Genomic DNA, 15,954 nt, shown 5'->3' on the forward strand with positions numbered 1-15,954 from the left:
AAGTTACATATGGCGCATTATTAAATGTTTCTCCTGTGGCAGTATGTAATATATTTTTCTCATTGATCCTACTTGGCTGCAAGGGAGGAAGAGAGCAAAACAAAGGACCCCTGACTGCTCAGCATGCTGATTGACACCTGTGTGCACTGCACTGGACCCGTCGGATGTGCATACCAATGTGTCGGGCAGTGTGCGCGTCTGTGCCCGGCACACTCTCCTCGCACACAGGGGGAGTCTGTTCTCCATGACACAGCCCAGGAAGCTTTGCTTATCCTTGAGAAGAAAGAAGCCTGTGTGTGTGTACGTGTGCGTGCTGTGTGGGCACGCTGGCCATATAAAACACACACACACACACCTTCCTCTGTTGTGCTGCAGGTGAAAATCGGGGGCATTTACAGCAAAAGAGACCATTCGTATCCTTCTCCTGTAGATGCCCCACCCCAACACTTAAAAACACACACTCACCAGCATGTTCTACCTCAGCTTCTTGCCAAATATACCTTTGGTACAAGATTTCTCTGCTGGACTTGAAGCATGACATCAAACTGACCTCAATACAATGTGTGCGGTCTCCCTGCTTCAGATGCAATATGGCAAAGACCCTGAGCGGTTTAACTGTCATCAATACAATGGGAAGTGTGTGTATGTGTGTGTATATGTGTGTTAGGCAATACCTTGCGTCTTCGCAAGTGTATGTGTGAGAGACAGTAACTGGAATAGGTTGAGATTTCAAAATGGACTTTGCCAGTCCAACACAGACGGCCCTCTCTTTTGGTTTTCACTGAGAGCTGCAGCGCACGCACGCACGCACGCACGCACGCACACACACACCCACACACACACACACACACACACACACACACACACACACACACACACACACACACACACACACACACACACACACACACACACACACACACACACACACACACACACACACACACACACACAGAGAGAGAGCAGTCTCTATAATTAGTCTATACTGCAGTGAATGAATGCAAATATCAAGCGTACATAGATAAACACTGCTCCATGACTTTGCAGGAATGCCACGGTATCTAAGTATCTGATAACATGTTACATATCCAGCTGCTCAGAAACATTTGTGAGAACAAACACAGCTGATAGACTTTGAATAAGAGGTCATGCTAATAGCGTCCATGCTTGACTGAATAAACAGATTTAGCTTTAATTCCCCTTTAAGTTAAACATAGTGAAAACAACTATGTTCTTCAGGGTTTTCTGTACAAATACACACAATCAGGTATTATCTAAGTGGTTTGCTTCTTAAAAGACAGTGCTGCCATTGGACTGAATTGTCACTGTTTATTACTAAAGTGGGATATGTTCATCGCCAGTGATCACTGTCTCCTCATCTTTTACTTCAGTCAACAGAGTAAATACTTACAAATTCGATATTTTTGCCATACATACTAATGCCAGTGCTTATTTCAATGTGTTGCAATGACTTAAATACAAACTGGGAAAGAAAAGCACAAGTTCAGGTGCAAAATCATCACACTGTGTGATCGGGTCTGACATTATAGAGAGCATTGACAAAAAAATAAAAATAAAATAAAAACCCGTTGAGGCCCAATGTCAAAGAGTTTAAAACGGTAAAAGGTTTTTTTTTTTATTATTCTGGGCCAAACGGCTGAATTTATTATGGGGTATAAAGCTCTCAGGAAATGACCGACAGACGATAAGGGATAATGCCATATGGACAACTGTCTATATATACGCAGACAATAACGACCATTCAAATACAGCTTTTGGAAAGCAACACATATGAATGAGAAAAAAAAATGAAGACATTACATTAATACATTCCAGTATCTTGAATTGTAAATTATGGTCTTAATAAAACAGGACATCCGACCTACCTTTAGAAACAGGTGATAACACGTGCGGGCGCGGTGCGCAGGAACACCGTGTCAAATGTTTTATTTTTCTATTAAACACTGATGATCGCTGCTCGTTTACCTGTTGCGGGAGAATAGTGGTGATCGACATCCAGGCTGACAATCGAGCTCGTTCAGAGAGGGAGGAACCGATCCGATAGCTGGGGCGGGTGTGCGCACTGGAAATGGGCGTCTCATCGTCCAGTCAAGACGCAGACGTTTTCGCACCGGGTTTCCGGTTTACCATCACTTTTCAAGAATAAAAGTCTCCACCGAGTTTTTTTTTTTTGTCTGCGCGTGTCCTTCAATTTTATTCAAACTGTTCCTTAACATAGGCTTGCTCAAAAATCCACACTGAACAAAGCTAAAAGTCATTAATACTTTGTAGTCACCCAGCAAGATAATTCACTCATCAGATTGACTTAACAGATTGTCAAAACACATTGAATTTGATTACTGCAGAGCTTCTGAGGGAAAACAATTGGGATTTGTATTGCTCAATTAGAAGCCGAAATAGCCTCATCCTTAATTTGCAGACGGTGTATTGTTCATCTGATTATCTGTATGTAAATCAATGTCTCAACAAACACACTGCAGGTATGAGTGTTGTACATTTATTTAAAGAAAGTAGTATTCAGTTTGATCTCTTCAGGCTGGTTTCCTCCTACAGTCCAAATATGTGCTGTTGAAGTTAACTGGTGACACTAAAATGCCACTCTAATCAGGATAAATGGCTACAGAATATTGATCGATAGTATAGATTTCTTAATCACTGGCATATATAGCAGATCATATTTTATGTAGTTTTTTTTTTTACATAGTGAAACCTACCAACCGCAAGTGTTCATTGGGTTTAAAAAGATCTGACCAAGATAGGCAGCAGCAAGAACACAATGGTTTCCAAAATCACCATAAAAAAAAGACAAAGTGCAAACTAAGTCACAATGAAACGATGCTTTCATTTGAAAGGCTCAACTACATCACTTTAGATTTCTGGTTTTTGGCTTGACAATATAAATGACAAATTTCATTGTGGAGGTACTAAATGTTATCAAATTTTGAAATGGAAGTATGCAGGCCTTGAAATATTTCATAAATACGAGATACTTCTTTCACCCCCTCCAGCAGGACCACGATGAGCAGATTCCTCTGGGATGTATCTGATTATAAGTAGCTTGTTGGGTATATCAAGTCTCCAAAGACAACCAACCCGTTCCTGGTATGCAGCACCACCAAGAGTCTGATTTCGATATTACATTTACTTATTAATGAGTGTTTGTTGCAGTACAGCAAGTCATAGCAGAATTTTAAAGGTCTCCGGCGGTTAAGTGTACTTCAAAATAAAGAAAATAACTGATTTAATGTCGACATGTAAGGAAAATAACCTCAAGCTTCACTGTGTGTGACATGAAGATAATTACACATGCACAAAGCTTGACTTTTGAATTTAACTTTCTTCATGATGAGCATCATGTCATTAATTTATATATTCACAACGATCTGGTCGATGTAAAATCTTCACACCAAATTTAAAATGAGAAAAAACAAACAAACAAAAAAACCCCACAAAGGCAGGAAAGATGCTTTAAAAAATTTATACAATAGAAACAGGCAAGTCATCGATCTCCATGCATTTTGATAACAAAATTAAGAAATACATACTGTCAAAAATAGACACTTCAGTAAAAAAAGAATAACGGGTTAAAACATTGGCACGAGCAACAACTTTCACAAATGAAACAAACTCAAAATGGAACTTGGATTTATATACAGAACACCAACAAAACAAGAACTTTTCACAAGAAACTAAAGGTGATTAAAACTGAAATTGAATATTCAAAACACTTTTCCTCCCCCAAACAAAGTATTGTGGAAACTAAAGATATCTTAAACAGCAGACTTTGCTGCTTGTTGTATAAACTTTGTACAGGTCTGCTTGATGCTGCATTTACTCACAATGGCATCTCATCTGGCCGCTGCTTCTGCGTCTCCACTTTGATCAACGGTTGCTGTAAGGCCACTATGGAGTATTGCAGAGGTTTACACATCACAATGTTAGTGTCTGAAACTGTTCCGATCACATACTGGCCTGGAGGATAAAACAACACATTGGGGTGTCCAGACAGTTGTGGTGCAGGCAGGGCGCAATACTGGATACCTTTCATTTCTGACTCTTCCTTGACAAGAACTTCTCCAGATGGACATTTTGTCAAGTTCATATTCTCAGGAATCTCTTGAGGTTTAACTGTGAATGAATCTCCCTGGTTTCCCAAATATCTACTGTAGTCATCACCACATGGATATAATTCTTCCAAGTCAATTTCTGGTGTACTGCACAGTGGATCGCCTATCTCCTCTTTGATGTGTACGTGTCCGTAGGCATTGCTGGACGTGTTCCGGAGCCTGTGCTCTGGAGGTGACCACTCATCATCACTGCTTGAATCTCCTTGCATCGATTGAAATCTTTTGTCATCATGTGTGGATAATGACTTCACTCTTTTCGTCTTTTGTTCAGTTTTTGTTGACTTGCTTGACTGCTTGTGATGGACAAGGTTTTCTCCAGACTCAGATGGCATGTCGTACAGCCGATCTTTCTTATCGTTAATGCCAGAAGTGTTTTCATCCCCATGCTGGGAATTCAACTCCAAGTTTGGCTTTTTGACAGCTGGAACATTGTTTTGTTCTTTCTTTGCTTCCATATCCAGTCGCCTTCTTTTCAATGTTTCCTTCATTTCAAAAGATGGTTCTATCTTGGGGTAAGTTTGTCTTGGGGGAAATACCTCAAGGTGGAACTCTTCATTGAACCATGCGGGTTCTACAGAATGTGTCACTCTTCTGGTGCAAAACTGATACACCACAGTGGCAGCTTGATCGTGCGTGCTGAAGTTAAAGTTGTGCTCAAGTATGTCAGCCCATAGCTTATTTTGTCTCCCACACAGTTTTTTGGCAAACGTGTGAATCTCCTCCTGAACTGAAATTGTCAGTTCGCGCATGTCCAGTTTATCTCTTGAGTAATTTCTGTCCACACATAAACTTAATCCTACCTCCTTACAGTGATGGTAGGGCCTTGTTAGAATCTCACAAGCTGGGAAAGTAGTGATTGGAGGCTCATCTGGCTTTAATTCTGAGCAGATAGCTCCAGCAGTGGCTCCGTCTTGATAACATTTGCGGCAATCTGGAGCTTTTTCTTCAATACATTTTGGGTCGGGTAACTTGAAGAGTGACATTTTGGTATGACCTTTACCTTTACCGCATTTCACTGAAGCATATTGGGTGAAGGCACTGCGATGACGCTCATTCTTTAAATTTAGATCAAAATTGTCCTCCCATATTTCTGTGATGAAATGCTTTACAGATGACTGCAGTGCCTGAGCAAAAGTGCAAAGTTCATTCATGATGCCGTTGGTCAACAGCTTTGGATCAAGACTACATTTCAGTCCAGATCCTACATTGAAGTCAATGCCTAATTTCTTACATCTGTTGTATGGGTAAAGCGGGCATTGTTCTCCATGAGGTACCGAGAGTATTTGCTTTATACGATTTGCCCGTAGTTTCCACAGCAGTAAATGTGGGTCATGTTGTACTTTTATGTAACTTTGTGTGCTGACACTTCGGTCAATATTTGCTTTGATGGGGCCAGTACATGGTTCTGAACTTGTGCTGTTCTGCCAGTTTATGTTAATGGGATCCAATCTTGTTTGGCGCGTTCTTTTAAAATTGCGTTCAAGCTGTCTTTGCTCAATCACCAGAGGAACCTGTTCAAGTATTTTTCTCGCCAGGTCAGAATCTGCACTTTGCAAACCAAGATCAAAGTTGTGCCTCAGGACGTCCCAACAAATCTGCTCGTAGCTTCCGCACAACCTTTCTGCAAAGTTCACAACTTCAATCAGTGCTCCTTTGGTCAGTTTGTCAATCTCAAGTTTTCTTTTTGGTTGACAGCCACACACATTGAGGTTCAAACCAATGTCGTTGCAGAATGGGTAAAGAGCCACACTGTTCTGGGAACTTTCAGTCGTAGTGCTCAGTTTAGTTTCAGCAGTCAAACTTGAAGCAGGCAGAGGAGAAACATCACATTCTTTGGTGCTCGATGTGGGGTGTGATTTAGACTTGCTACTGCACGAGTTGGGGTATTTCAAACCGAATGAAACATCAAAAACCTCTTCTAGGCATTTAACTGCTTCCTCACAGTTAATAATCTCTCTTACTTGTTTCAAAATGCCATGTGCAAAGGATTTCTCATTGTATTGGCTCTGGAAGTCCAAGTCAAAGTTATACTTAAGAATCTCCATCATGAATTCTTCCTGAGATGCCGTCATTTCGAGGGCAAACAGAGCCACGTTAAACAGAGCAAAGTTTGTCAAATTGTCAGCACTTAAGTTTTTTTTGGGCTGGAAGCCAACATCAAGCTCAACATTTAAATATGACACATGAGACTTGAAGAGCTGACAGGGCATGTTGTGTAATACAGAGAGAATTTGTCTCACACGGTTGGAACGCAATTTCCACATTTTGAGCTCTGGGTCCATGTCTTCTTGGTGTAGGTCACAATTATTTGGTGAATTATTTGGAACCTGTGCCTGTTCCTCATTTTCGGAATCTGTATCCTCTTCCACAGGGCACATGTAGTCTTCCCCTGGTTTATTGGTACTTAAATCGCTGTCATAAGAACTTTTGGTTTTCTCCATCTGTTGCCTTTGGATAATCAGTTCCTTATGCTTTTGCATTTCCAGTTTCCTTCTTTCACTCCTCAACACAGGTGTTTTTTTCAATTTCACCTCGTCTTCACAAATGGGGTTGAGATCAAAAACTTCATCGAACCAGGAAGGTTGTCCATCATACAACTTTAATTGTTCCAGAAGATCCACAAGGCTCTTTGTCTCTGTGTCCAAGCTGAAGTTGTGCTCAAGGATGTCTTTGATTGTTGTATACTTTTCTCCACAAAGATTTCTAGAAAATGTACACAGATCCTGAATAACTTCATTTGTCAATACACATTTGTCCAGTTTAACTTTTGGGTGAGCTTTATCCACACACAGGCTTAATCCGGCTTTCTTGGAGCAATGGTATTGCTTTGTTAACTCCTCCGTTGCTGGGAAAGTGGACATTGGAGCATTTTCAGGCTTCTTCTCCTGGCAGTCTGTGCTGGCAGAGGCGACAGTTGCCATGGTATGTGGACTATCATTAAGCATGTCATCCGGTTTAGACTCAATGTGACGGAGATCATCATCTGAACATTTGGTACAAAATGGTGCAACTTGATGAAAGCTTGTCTTATCTGGCAGTTCAAACTGTGTTTCCTGTAGGATGACCGAACCTCTTTTGCGATTCATCAGTTGGATTTTTTGGCAAACCGCGTCAACAAAAGTACTGCGGTCAAGCTCATCGTTCAAGTGTAGATCGAAATTGTAGTCCAAAATCTCTGTCACAAAAGCCATTTCTGATGAAGCGAGTTCTGTGGCAAAAGTGAAAAGTTCACTCATGATGCCATTGGTCAACAGCTTTGGATCAAGATTACATTTCAGTCCAGATGCTACATCAAAATCAATGTCTAATTTCTTACATCTGGTGTAAGAGTAAAGTGGGCACTGTTCTTTGTGGGTCACTGAGATTATTTGCTGAACTTGATTGGCTCGTAATTTCCACAACAGCATTGCTGGATTGTTTTGTGCTTCAACGTCACTGTGTACACTTACACATTCGTTCATCTGTGCTTCAACTGGACTGGGAGGACATATTTGTGAATATGCATTCCACCGGGAGTCCATGACAACGGAGTGTCTTTTTATTGGATGCCTCAACTTTCTGAAATTGCAATAAAATTTACTTTCCTCAATGGCAAAAGGAATCTGTGCAAGAGTATTTCTCGCCAGGTCAGAATCTGCACTTTGCAAATCGAGATCAAAGTTGTGCTGCAGGATATCAACGCAAATCTGCTCATAGCTTCCGCACAACTTTTCTGCAAAGTTCACAACCTCAATCATTGCACCGTTGGTCAGTTTGTTGATGTCTAGTTTTTTATCTGGGAGACAATCGCTTACATCAAGCCTCAAACCAATCTCCTTGCAGAATGGATAAATGTCCGGCGTTGTCGGCGAAGTTCCAGGGTCAGAAACAACACGGTCATCACTCCGACAATCCACATTTCTGAATGACAGTGAACGTGGCAATGCAAACACCCCTTTTGAAAACGTGCCTCCGTCTTCACAGGCTAAAAGTACTTGTACTCTTTTCATGACTTCACGAGCAAATTTTTCTTTATGGTATTGACTCTGCAGGCCCAAGTTAAAATTGTATTGCAGAATTTCCATAACGACATTTTGCTGGGATGAACTTAATGCGACTGCAAAGGAAGCGACTTCGTACAGAACAGAAGTTGTCAATAGCTCAGTACTGAGGTTTCTGGGGGGTCCAAATCCAACATCAATATCTCTTAAGTGACAAAGTCTTGACTGGTTTTTCATAAGATTGGAACGGAACTTCTGCACGTTGATGTCAAACTCATTTGGTATACTTTCGAGGTTCCCTGCTTCCGTTTCACCTTCTTGTTGCATGACTTCAGCAGATAGATTTGACAATGGTGGGCTCAAATCTGTGTTGACGGGTAAATTGGGTAAATCATCAGTGGTTGTGAAACTGGAAGCACCCTCGCAACTCGACTCTTTTACAATGCCAAAACTGGATGCTTTTTCAAAGCAGTCATTGCGACCATTTTGTTTTTTGGAAGGAAGATTTTCAAGATCAGCAACTTCATTCAACCAGCTGAAGTCTCCAATGGGTTTATGCCATTTGAGGGTGTAAACTTGCGACGCATTTTCAATGCAATCCTGTGAGAAATTGAAGTTGTGCTTAAGAACTTCATTAACGATCCCATGTTTTGAGCCGCACAGTTGATGGGCAAAATGAGTCACTTCATCCATCACTTCCTCCGTAAGAGATCGTACGTCTAACTTCTCTTTTGGATGGTCTCGGTCCACACAAAGGCTTAAACCAACTTCTTTACTGTGGTGGTAGGGCTTTGTTAGAATTTCTGTTGATGAGAAATCAGCGACTGGAATCTTTGCAAACATTGGTTTTGTGCAGTGATGAGCATGTGATTTGTCTTTGATGTCATGTGGGTGAACATGAGGAATGTGCTGAGATCCAGATTCATCCTGAGGAAGGTTTTCATTTCTGTCTCGATGACATTTGGGGCAAGATGGAGGTGTTTCCTTTAAACATCTCAAATCAGGGAGCTCAAACGGCGACTTTCTCAGGCATCTCTTTTTCTTCAAACTTAACACTGAAATCCGGACCTTCAATGACTGTACAAAAGCCCTACGATGTAATTCGCTGTTGAAATTTAGATCAAAGTTATACTCCAATATCTCTAAAATGAAATCGCATTTAGATGACTGCAGTTTTTTGGCAAAAGTCATGAGCTCAACCATGATGCCATGTGTTAGGCATTTTGGATCAAGGTTACGTTTTACTCCAGATGCTATATCAAAATCAAGGCCTAATTTCTTACATCTGGAGTATAAATAAAGTGGGCACTGATCTCCATGAGGTACTGAAAGGATATGCTGAATATGATTGGCTCGCAGCATCCACTTTAATAAGTTGTGATCATTTTGTGCTGGCATGTCTCTGGGTTTTCTTCCATACACGAGTATAGAGGGGTCCATTATGTCATGTTTCATCATTTTCTGAGAGAGGTTGACACACGCGTTCGTCTTTTGATTTACAACAGCAACCTGAGCAAAAATTGTTTCGGCGACGTTGGAATCCATACTTTGCAAGTCAAAGTTATGTCTGAGCACATCCATGCAAATCTGCTCAAAGGTTCCACACAATTTTTCTGCAAAATTCACTATTTCAGTCATTGCTCCTTTGGTCAGTTTATTGATGTCAAGTTTTCCTATTGATTGCCTGTAATTGACTTGAAACCTGAGACCAATCTCCTTACAGAAGGGATAAAGATCCATGTCGTCCTCTGAAACAGATTCAGGTTCAGAAGGTAAGTCCAATCCAGTTTCAGGATGAGAATTAGGAGCACACATTGGCATAGCTTTACAATATCCAGTGTTTGACATGGTGCTGGGTTCAGTAATGACACCGTTATTGCTCAAACGACCAATAGGAACACGTGACACTGAACCTGGCAGTTCAAAAACCTCTTTGGAGAATTTGACCACATCCTCACATCGTTGAAGGTCTTTTACTTTATTCATGACTTTACACATGAAGGTTTTTTTGGCACGTTCATTTTTCAGCATCAAGTCAAAGTTGTTTTCAAGAATCTCCAGGATGAATTCCTCCTGGGAGGAATTCATGGCTAATGCAAACTGTGCAAGCTTAAGAAGGAATGGAGTTGTTGTCAGCCGATCAATACTAAGACTCCGTTTAGGTCCAAACCCAATATCAAAGTCGACACGGACGTGCCACAAATGCTTAAAGTCTAAACGGCGTGTGCCAAGTGAAAGGTAAATTTCATTTGCTCGATGAGAACGCAGTTTCCACATATTGTAATCTATTACCAAGTCTCGGTCCATGCCACAGTCATTTGATGCATTTCTTGAAATCTGTGTCTCCTCACAGGTTGGTGCCACAGTTTTATTTGGCTGAAGGGCAAATGGACACATATCTTTGTTCATCGTTGATGAATTGCATGAATCGTAAGTGGTGGCAGGATACTGTGTACCAAACAGATCTGACGATGATTCTGTAGAAATGCCACAGCTTGTCGAGTTTTGGACGCCATTCCCATTTTCTGAATCGGTGTCGTCCTCCACGGGGCACATGTAGCAATGTTCATCTTCCTCTATTTTGCTTGGACACAAATCAAAGTTATGAGAGGGATCTTGTTGTCCTTGGTCCTTGTTTATGATGCACTTTGTTAGTGACAGACGCATCGTTTCCGGAGGTGGATTAAGATGCAGCTTTTGTTTCTTTGTCATTTCTGATAGTAGGGTTTCCATTGGAGAGAGTGCTTTTACGTATGATCTCTTTAATGGGTCTCTGGCAAAGAAAAATGGCTCATTTTTAAACTGTGGGCTTAAGTTCGGATCGGTGGCCGTGATTTGTTTGAACTTTTCCAGCATCTGTGATATCAATAACCAAACTTCATTTCTCTGCTGACTTTTAAGACCGAGCTCAAAATTGTGCTCCAACAAACTGGTAACAATGGAAGTAAAGGAGGCAGTCAAGACTTGTGCAAAAGCCACCAATTCCAACATTACACCTTTTGACAACAAGCCTGGATCAAGTTTTTGTTTTGTACCTAAGCCCAGGTTCAAACCAATGCTTTCACAAAAAGGGAACAACAAAGGATCGTGCTCATTGAATTTTTCTCCTCTTTCCATCCCCAGACAACCAGTGTCATCTTTTCGACCATCGCCATCACTATGTGATCCTGGCATCTCTTCTGTCACTTTTTCAGATGAACACAAGTGTTCAAGTTCACCAATGTCCTCCACAAGAGACCTCTGAGGTTTGTGCACCATAGGTGCCACGTACAGTTCATTACTGATACATTCTGTATTCCAAATATCAAAAGGAGCAAGCACTCCATGTGCATCTTTGGGAGGTTTTTGAATCAATTCTTCCAGCTTGTGCTGAATTTGAGCAGTGAAATCTATCCGCTGTTGATCTCTTCCAAATCCAAGATCGAAATTGTTTTCCAAAATGTTCGGGATAAAATGTATTCCACTCTTGATGATCGTTCTAGCAAATTCACACACCTCAAGTATGACGCCATTTGGTACAAATGGTGGATTACGTTTTTTCTGAGAGTTGGATCCAACATTGAAATCTAACCCGATTCTATTGCTGTAATAGAATGGATCTGGATGTGTTGAATATTTTTTTGCATGCGAAATTCGCCACTGCCATACTGTGTTGGTGTTCACTTGTTGTCTGTCCTTGTTGTCCATCTTCTTTGATCGTAAAGGTCCTCTGTGTCCTCAACTCCTGTATTCAATGAAAACAACATAGTCTGTGTTAGGGGTGTAACGGTACACAAAAATCCCGGTTCGGTACATACCTCAGTACAGAAGTCACTGTTCAGTACTCAGTGAAAGAGAAAGTGAGAAAAAAAACGTGGCTTGCCCGAAATTTAATGAAAATATATAAGCTTGGGTAATGTATGAATTCGACCAACATAACTTTTTACTTAAAAACACTTAGTTTCTTTAATAATCAAGATATCTCAATGAAACTTTCAGGGAAGTCGTACCTCTTTAAGCTCATCAATCTGAAGGAATAATAACATATTATAAGATTGTTATTCACAGCAAAAAGCCAAGAGTTGAATTAACTCCCACAGAGTTGAATTAAATCCCTCAGTGTATATTTGAGGCTGAACTCTGGGCTTTTTGCTGTGTTGGTCTGAAATAAATTTGATAGTATTAAGATTGGAGCTGTCACACCCTACTACCATACTGCCGCACCTTATATATTTTATTTGTCACTTTTTTTTATCCATATACATTTTGAAAAAATGTCAAAATATCATCAAAAAACCACGACCGGTTCGGGAAAGTTGGGTGTATAATTCAGTTGCCTGAGCAAAGCGTTTACAAGCCCCGGATGTTCGGGAAAGCCTTAATGTCGAAGCCCTGGTCTTAAAAGTTTTGTACCGCGGTACACCTCTGGACCGGACCAAACGGTACGGGTACCCGTACATACATTGTTACAGGAATGCTCTGAATTCTAGATGAAGTGATAAATAAACCAACACATCCCTATTTGTAAAGCATAAACATAAATGTCTTAAAATTGATAAGAATTTCATATTTGCATGCACGCACGTCGCCTTTAAGGCTTGTACCTACCTTGAAAACCCCAATTAGCCTTGTGTAGTTTTGGGCCATACTACGATATCCTTACTGCCAGGATGGTAATGAGATCACATGGATCCTGTGGAGCGATGAAACAAATACAAATAGTATGAAAACTCAATAACTGTAACTTTACTTGCACAATTCCAGAGGACTGACACAGAAAAAAACAGTAGTATTCATATCAAAGAAACAATTTTAACTAAATTCTTTATGTACAAAAATAGCACATCAAAACATGCAGACCTGTGCTATGAATTTAAACAATTTGGCAAACTGTTTCCCCCTAAAAAATAACAATAAAAAATTTATTAAAAAAAACTTCCCAGTCAACATGGATGGGATTTTTGTGAAAAACACTTATAAAACTTCCCGTGACAATGCCAGGAGGCTATTCCATACTTTAACCTAGAGGCTTCATTTAATGTTTGAAACGTTTCTGCATCTGTCCACTTTTCAGACATTAAACATCTTTATTCTATCTTTTACCACATTAATGGGCATGTACTGCATGAGCAAGAATGGGGAGGCAATTTAGTAAAAACCTTCTTGCTGGCACAGCCACATTTCTCACTCAATCGTATCACATTGAACATCAAAATTAAGCTACAGGTCTTCTTCACATAGCGTAACAGTTTTGTCGATAACACAAATGCTTTTCTGAGAGGAAGCATTTGTTTGAAGAAAAGTCGATTTGTCCTCCCATGTCCAATTCATCCCTGTCCACAGCACACCGTTTCATGGAACAGCATCATTTTTGGCCGATTATCCACACAGCGTGGCGTTTTTAGGAGGCGTAAACTAGATTGATTGACAACGGGTCTAGAGTTGAGAAATTTGAAAATGCTGTCTCAGCTTTAGCCCCGTCTCCACCGCACACAATTGCCGGGGCGGAGCGGAGCGGTACGGAGCAGTTCGGAAGCACAGCCCCGACCGAAATTTTGGATCGTGTCTCCACTGCAGAGAGGAGCATGAAAAGTGGGCGGGGCTTATGAGTTCCGCAGAAATGTGACATTATAACAGAAAAGAACGTCGTCAGATGTAGATCTTATGAATCCTCTGTTGTTGTTTAAATTCTCCACTTTGCACTGTTATTTTTTGCAGCGGAAAAAAAAAAAAAGTTATTTTTTGCAGCAGTCATTTTTTGCAGTGGAGAGCTGCAGCGCAACTTCCGTGTTTGTTTTGAGAGAGCGTGTCGCTCGGCCGCTTGCCGGCGACTTGCCCCGCACTCCAGCGCTCGGGTGTGGGGCAAGTGGCCGGAGCGTTCCCCCCGGTTGGCTGAGGCACAGACACGGGAGTCTGAGCTTTCTGCTCAAACGCTTTCTGCTCCGGCGCCTCCGTGTTCCGGCAGCACAGCGCCGGAACACGGAGCGCCGAGCTCCTTTTCATCGCTTCCGCAGTCTGTCCCCGCGATAAAGCGCCACTGACCGCGGCTGAACAGAACGCTGACCGCCTCTGGAAAGCGGAGCTGCCGGAGCGCGGTCAGCGCCGGAGACGAAAGCTCCAGACTCCGGTGTCACGGACGCGCATCCACGACACGGCGAGCGCTATGCTGCAAACAGAAAACTCCAACGCGATGCAAAGTCCCTCCCCCCCCGTGCCTCAAGTCCGCTCTTTCACAACAAACACTAAAGTTGAGCAGCAAAGAAAAGAAAAGGAAAATAAAAACAACCAGTGCACAGCTGACCACACTGACAGCAGAGGCTTCATCCAGCCAGCACGTTAAAATATTGAGGGCGTGTAGTAAATCACTGACCAATCAGCAGACAGCAGCTCAAACTGAGACCCGTTCCATGGTCCCCGGCACCCCAAAGGATGGGTAGCTGAAAAGCGGTCGCCTTTGGAGCGGTCTAGAGCGGTTTAGACTGCATTACATGTCGTGACACGCGAGCCGGAGCGGTTTAAACCCGTCTAGGCTGGTACTTTCTGTGCGGTGGAGACGGGGCTTTTGAGGGCAGACAGACATGATTGATGGATAGATAGAGCTTTATCGCTATTCATACGTACACACCATAGGCTTCTAAAGGCATCTAAAACAAGAAAATAACAAGAATTTTTGCAAATGACAATGTCATCGGTCCACCTCTAGACTCAACAACCCCATGACCCTCTACGTCAGGGGTCTCAAACTCAGATCCTCGAGGGCCGCAGCCCTGGACGTTTTCCACGTCTGCCTCCCCTGAATGTCCTGATGGTTCATCACCACATTCAGCACAAAGCCAGATAACGAGCTACTCATTGCAATCAGCTGTGTGGAAGCAGGGAGGCAAATCGTGCAGGGCTGCGGCCCTCGAGGACTGGAGTTTGAGACCCCTGCTCTACGTGATGTCACTTAACAACAACAATGGCAGACTACATGCTCCAGAAGCTGCTGACACTAGTTGTTTTAACAAGACAATATTTTGAGTTTCTCTGAAACAAGGATTTCTGTATGCTTGTGTCTTCTTCATCACTTATCATGAATTTCCGTGGCAGAGTTACAATGCCACCGATAAGCCAAACATATGTACTACATAATTTTGAGTCATTTCTATGTCCCCATGTGGATGCGGAACTTTAAGATCTATGGATCCCAGGCTAAAAAACCTCATGGAAAAATGATTTGGGGGAAGAAGGGGAAGGGTCTTCCACGGGATAGAGCTTTTCCTTAAATTTAAAATGAGGTACTACTTGTGCTGAGACGTGGACTACCAAGTGAGATACGAATGTTTTTGTGGATTTTCTAGCCTTGGATCCATATGTTTAAAACGCGCGGGGGACCTCTCCAAGATGGCGGCGCTGTAGGCATATGGCGTCAACAAGGATCTGATCGGCTGTGTAACATCGAGTGTTTATATCTATGCGCGGAAGGTAAAGAAAGTCACAAGGAGCGCGCATGCGTGGTCGTCATACGCACGAGATTGTGACAATACATTTACTACTGCTTCTGGCTGGATAAAGAAGCGCAGCCACAACATGTCTATTGTCCATTCACACTTTCCCATACCTGTTCTGTGTAAAGACAGTTGAGTTGTCCAGGCTATTTCAGACCGTTTACGCGGGCGATCGACTTCCTCGTACGAGGCGGCTCGTTCAAACTCCATGTATATTTATACAGCAGGAGCTCATCTCTCGTTAATATACTCTCTGAATTGAAGTTACGTTGCTGAAAAAGATGAAATAGTTCCACGATATGAAAACATGGAGGACGAAACGGAAAAGCAGCTTCTTCTCTCTGATTTCTTTAAGATCTT

The 15,954-nt window shown here is 41.9% G+C and overlaps 1 protein-coding gene and 1 long non-coding RNA gene across 2 annotated transcripts in view; both read right to left on the bottom strand.

Annotated features, from left to right (window-relative positions):
* Window positions 1–1,947, bottom strand: part of LOC308143030 (intersectin-2-like) — a 35,785-nt gene extending 33,838 nt beyond the window's left edge. The window contains 1 exon segment of the mRNA XM_080513687.1: window positions 1,887–1,947. The gene's annotated coding sequence lies outside the window, so the exon portion shown is untranslated.
* A 1,640-nt stretch (window positions 1,948–3,587) lies between these two features.
* LOC308143469 lies at window positions 3,588–15,857 on the bottom strand. The gene is made up of 3 exons (XR_013937024.1): window positions 15,708–15,857; window positions 12,716–12,800; window positions 3,588–11,852 (listed from the first exon to the last, which is right to left on the bottom strand). It is a non-coding gene; the product is annotated as an uncharacterized lncRNA (long non-coding RNA).
* Window positions 15,858–15,954: the final 97 nt, after the last annotated feature.

This window comes from Blennius ocellaris (genome assembly GCF_963422515.1).
Source record: "Blennius ocellaris genome assembly, chromosome: 18".
Lineage (NCBI taxonomy): Eukaryota > Metazoa > Chordata > Actinopteri > Blenniiformes > Blenniidae > Blennius > Blennius ocellaris.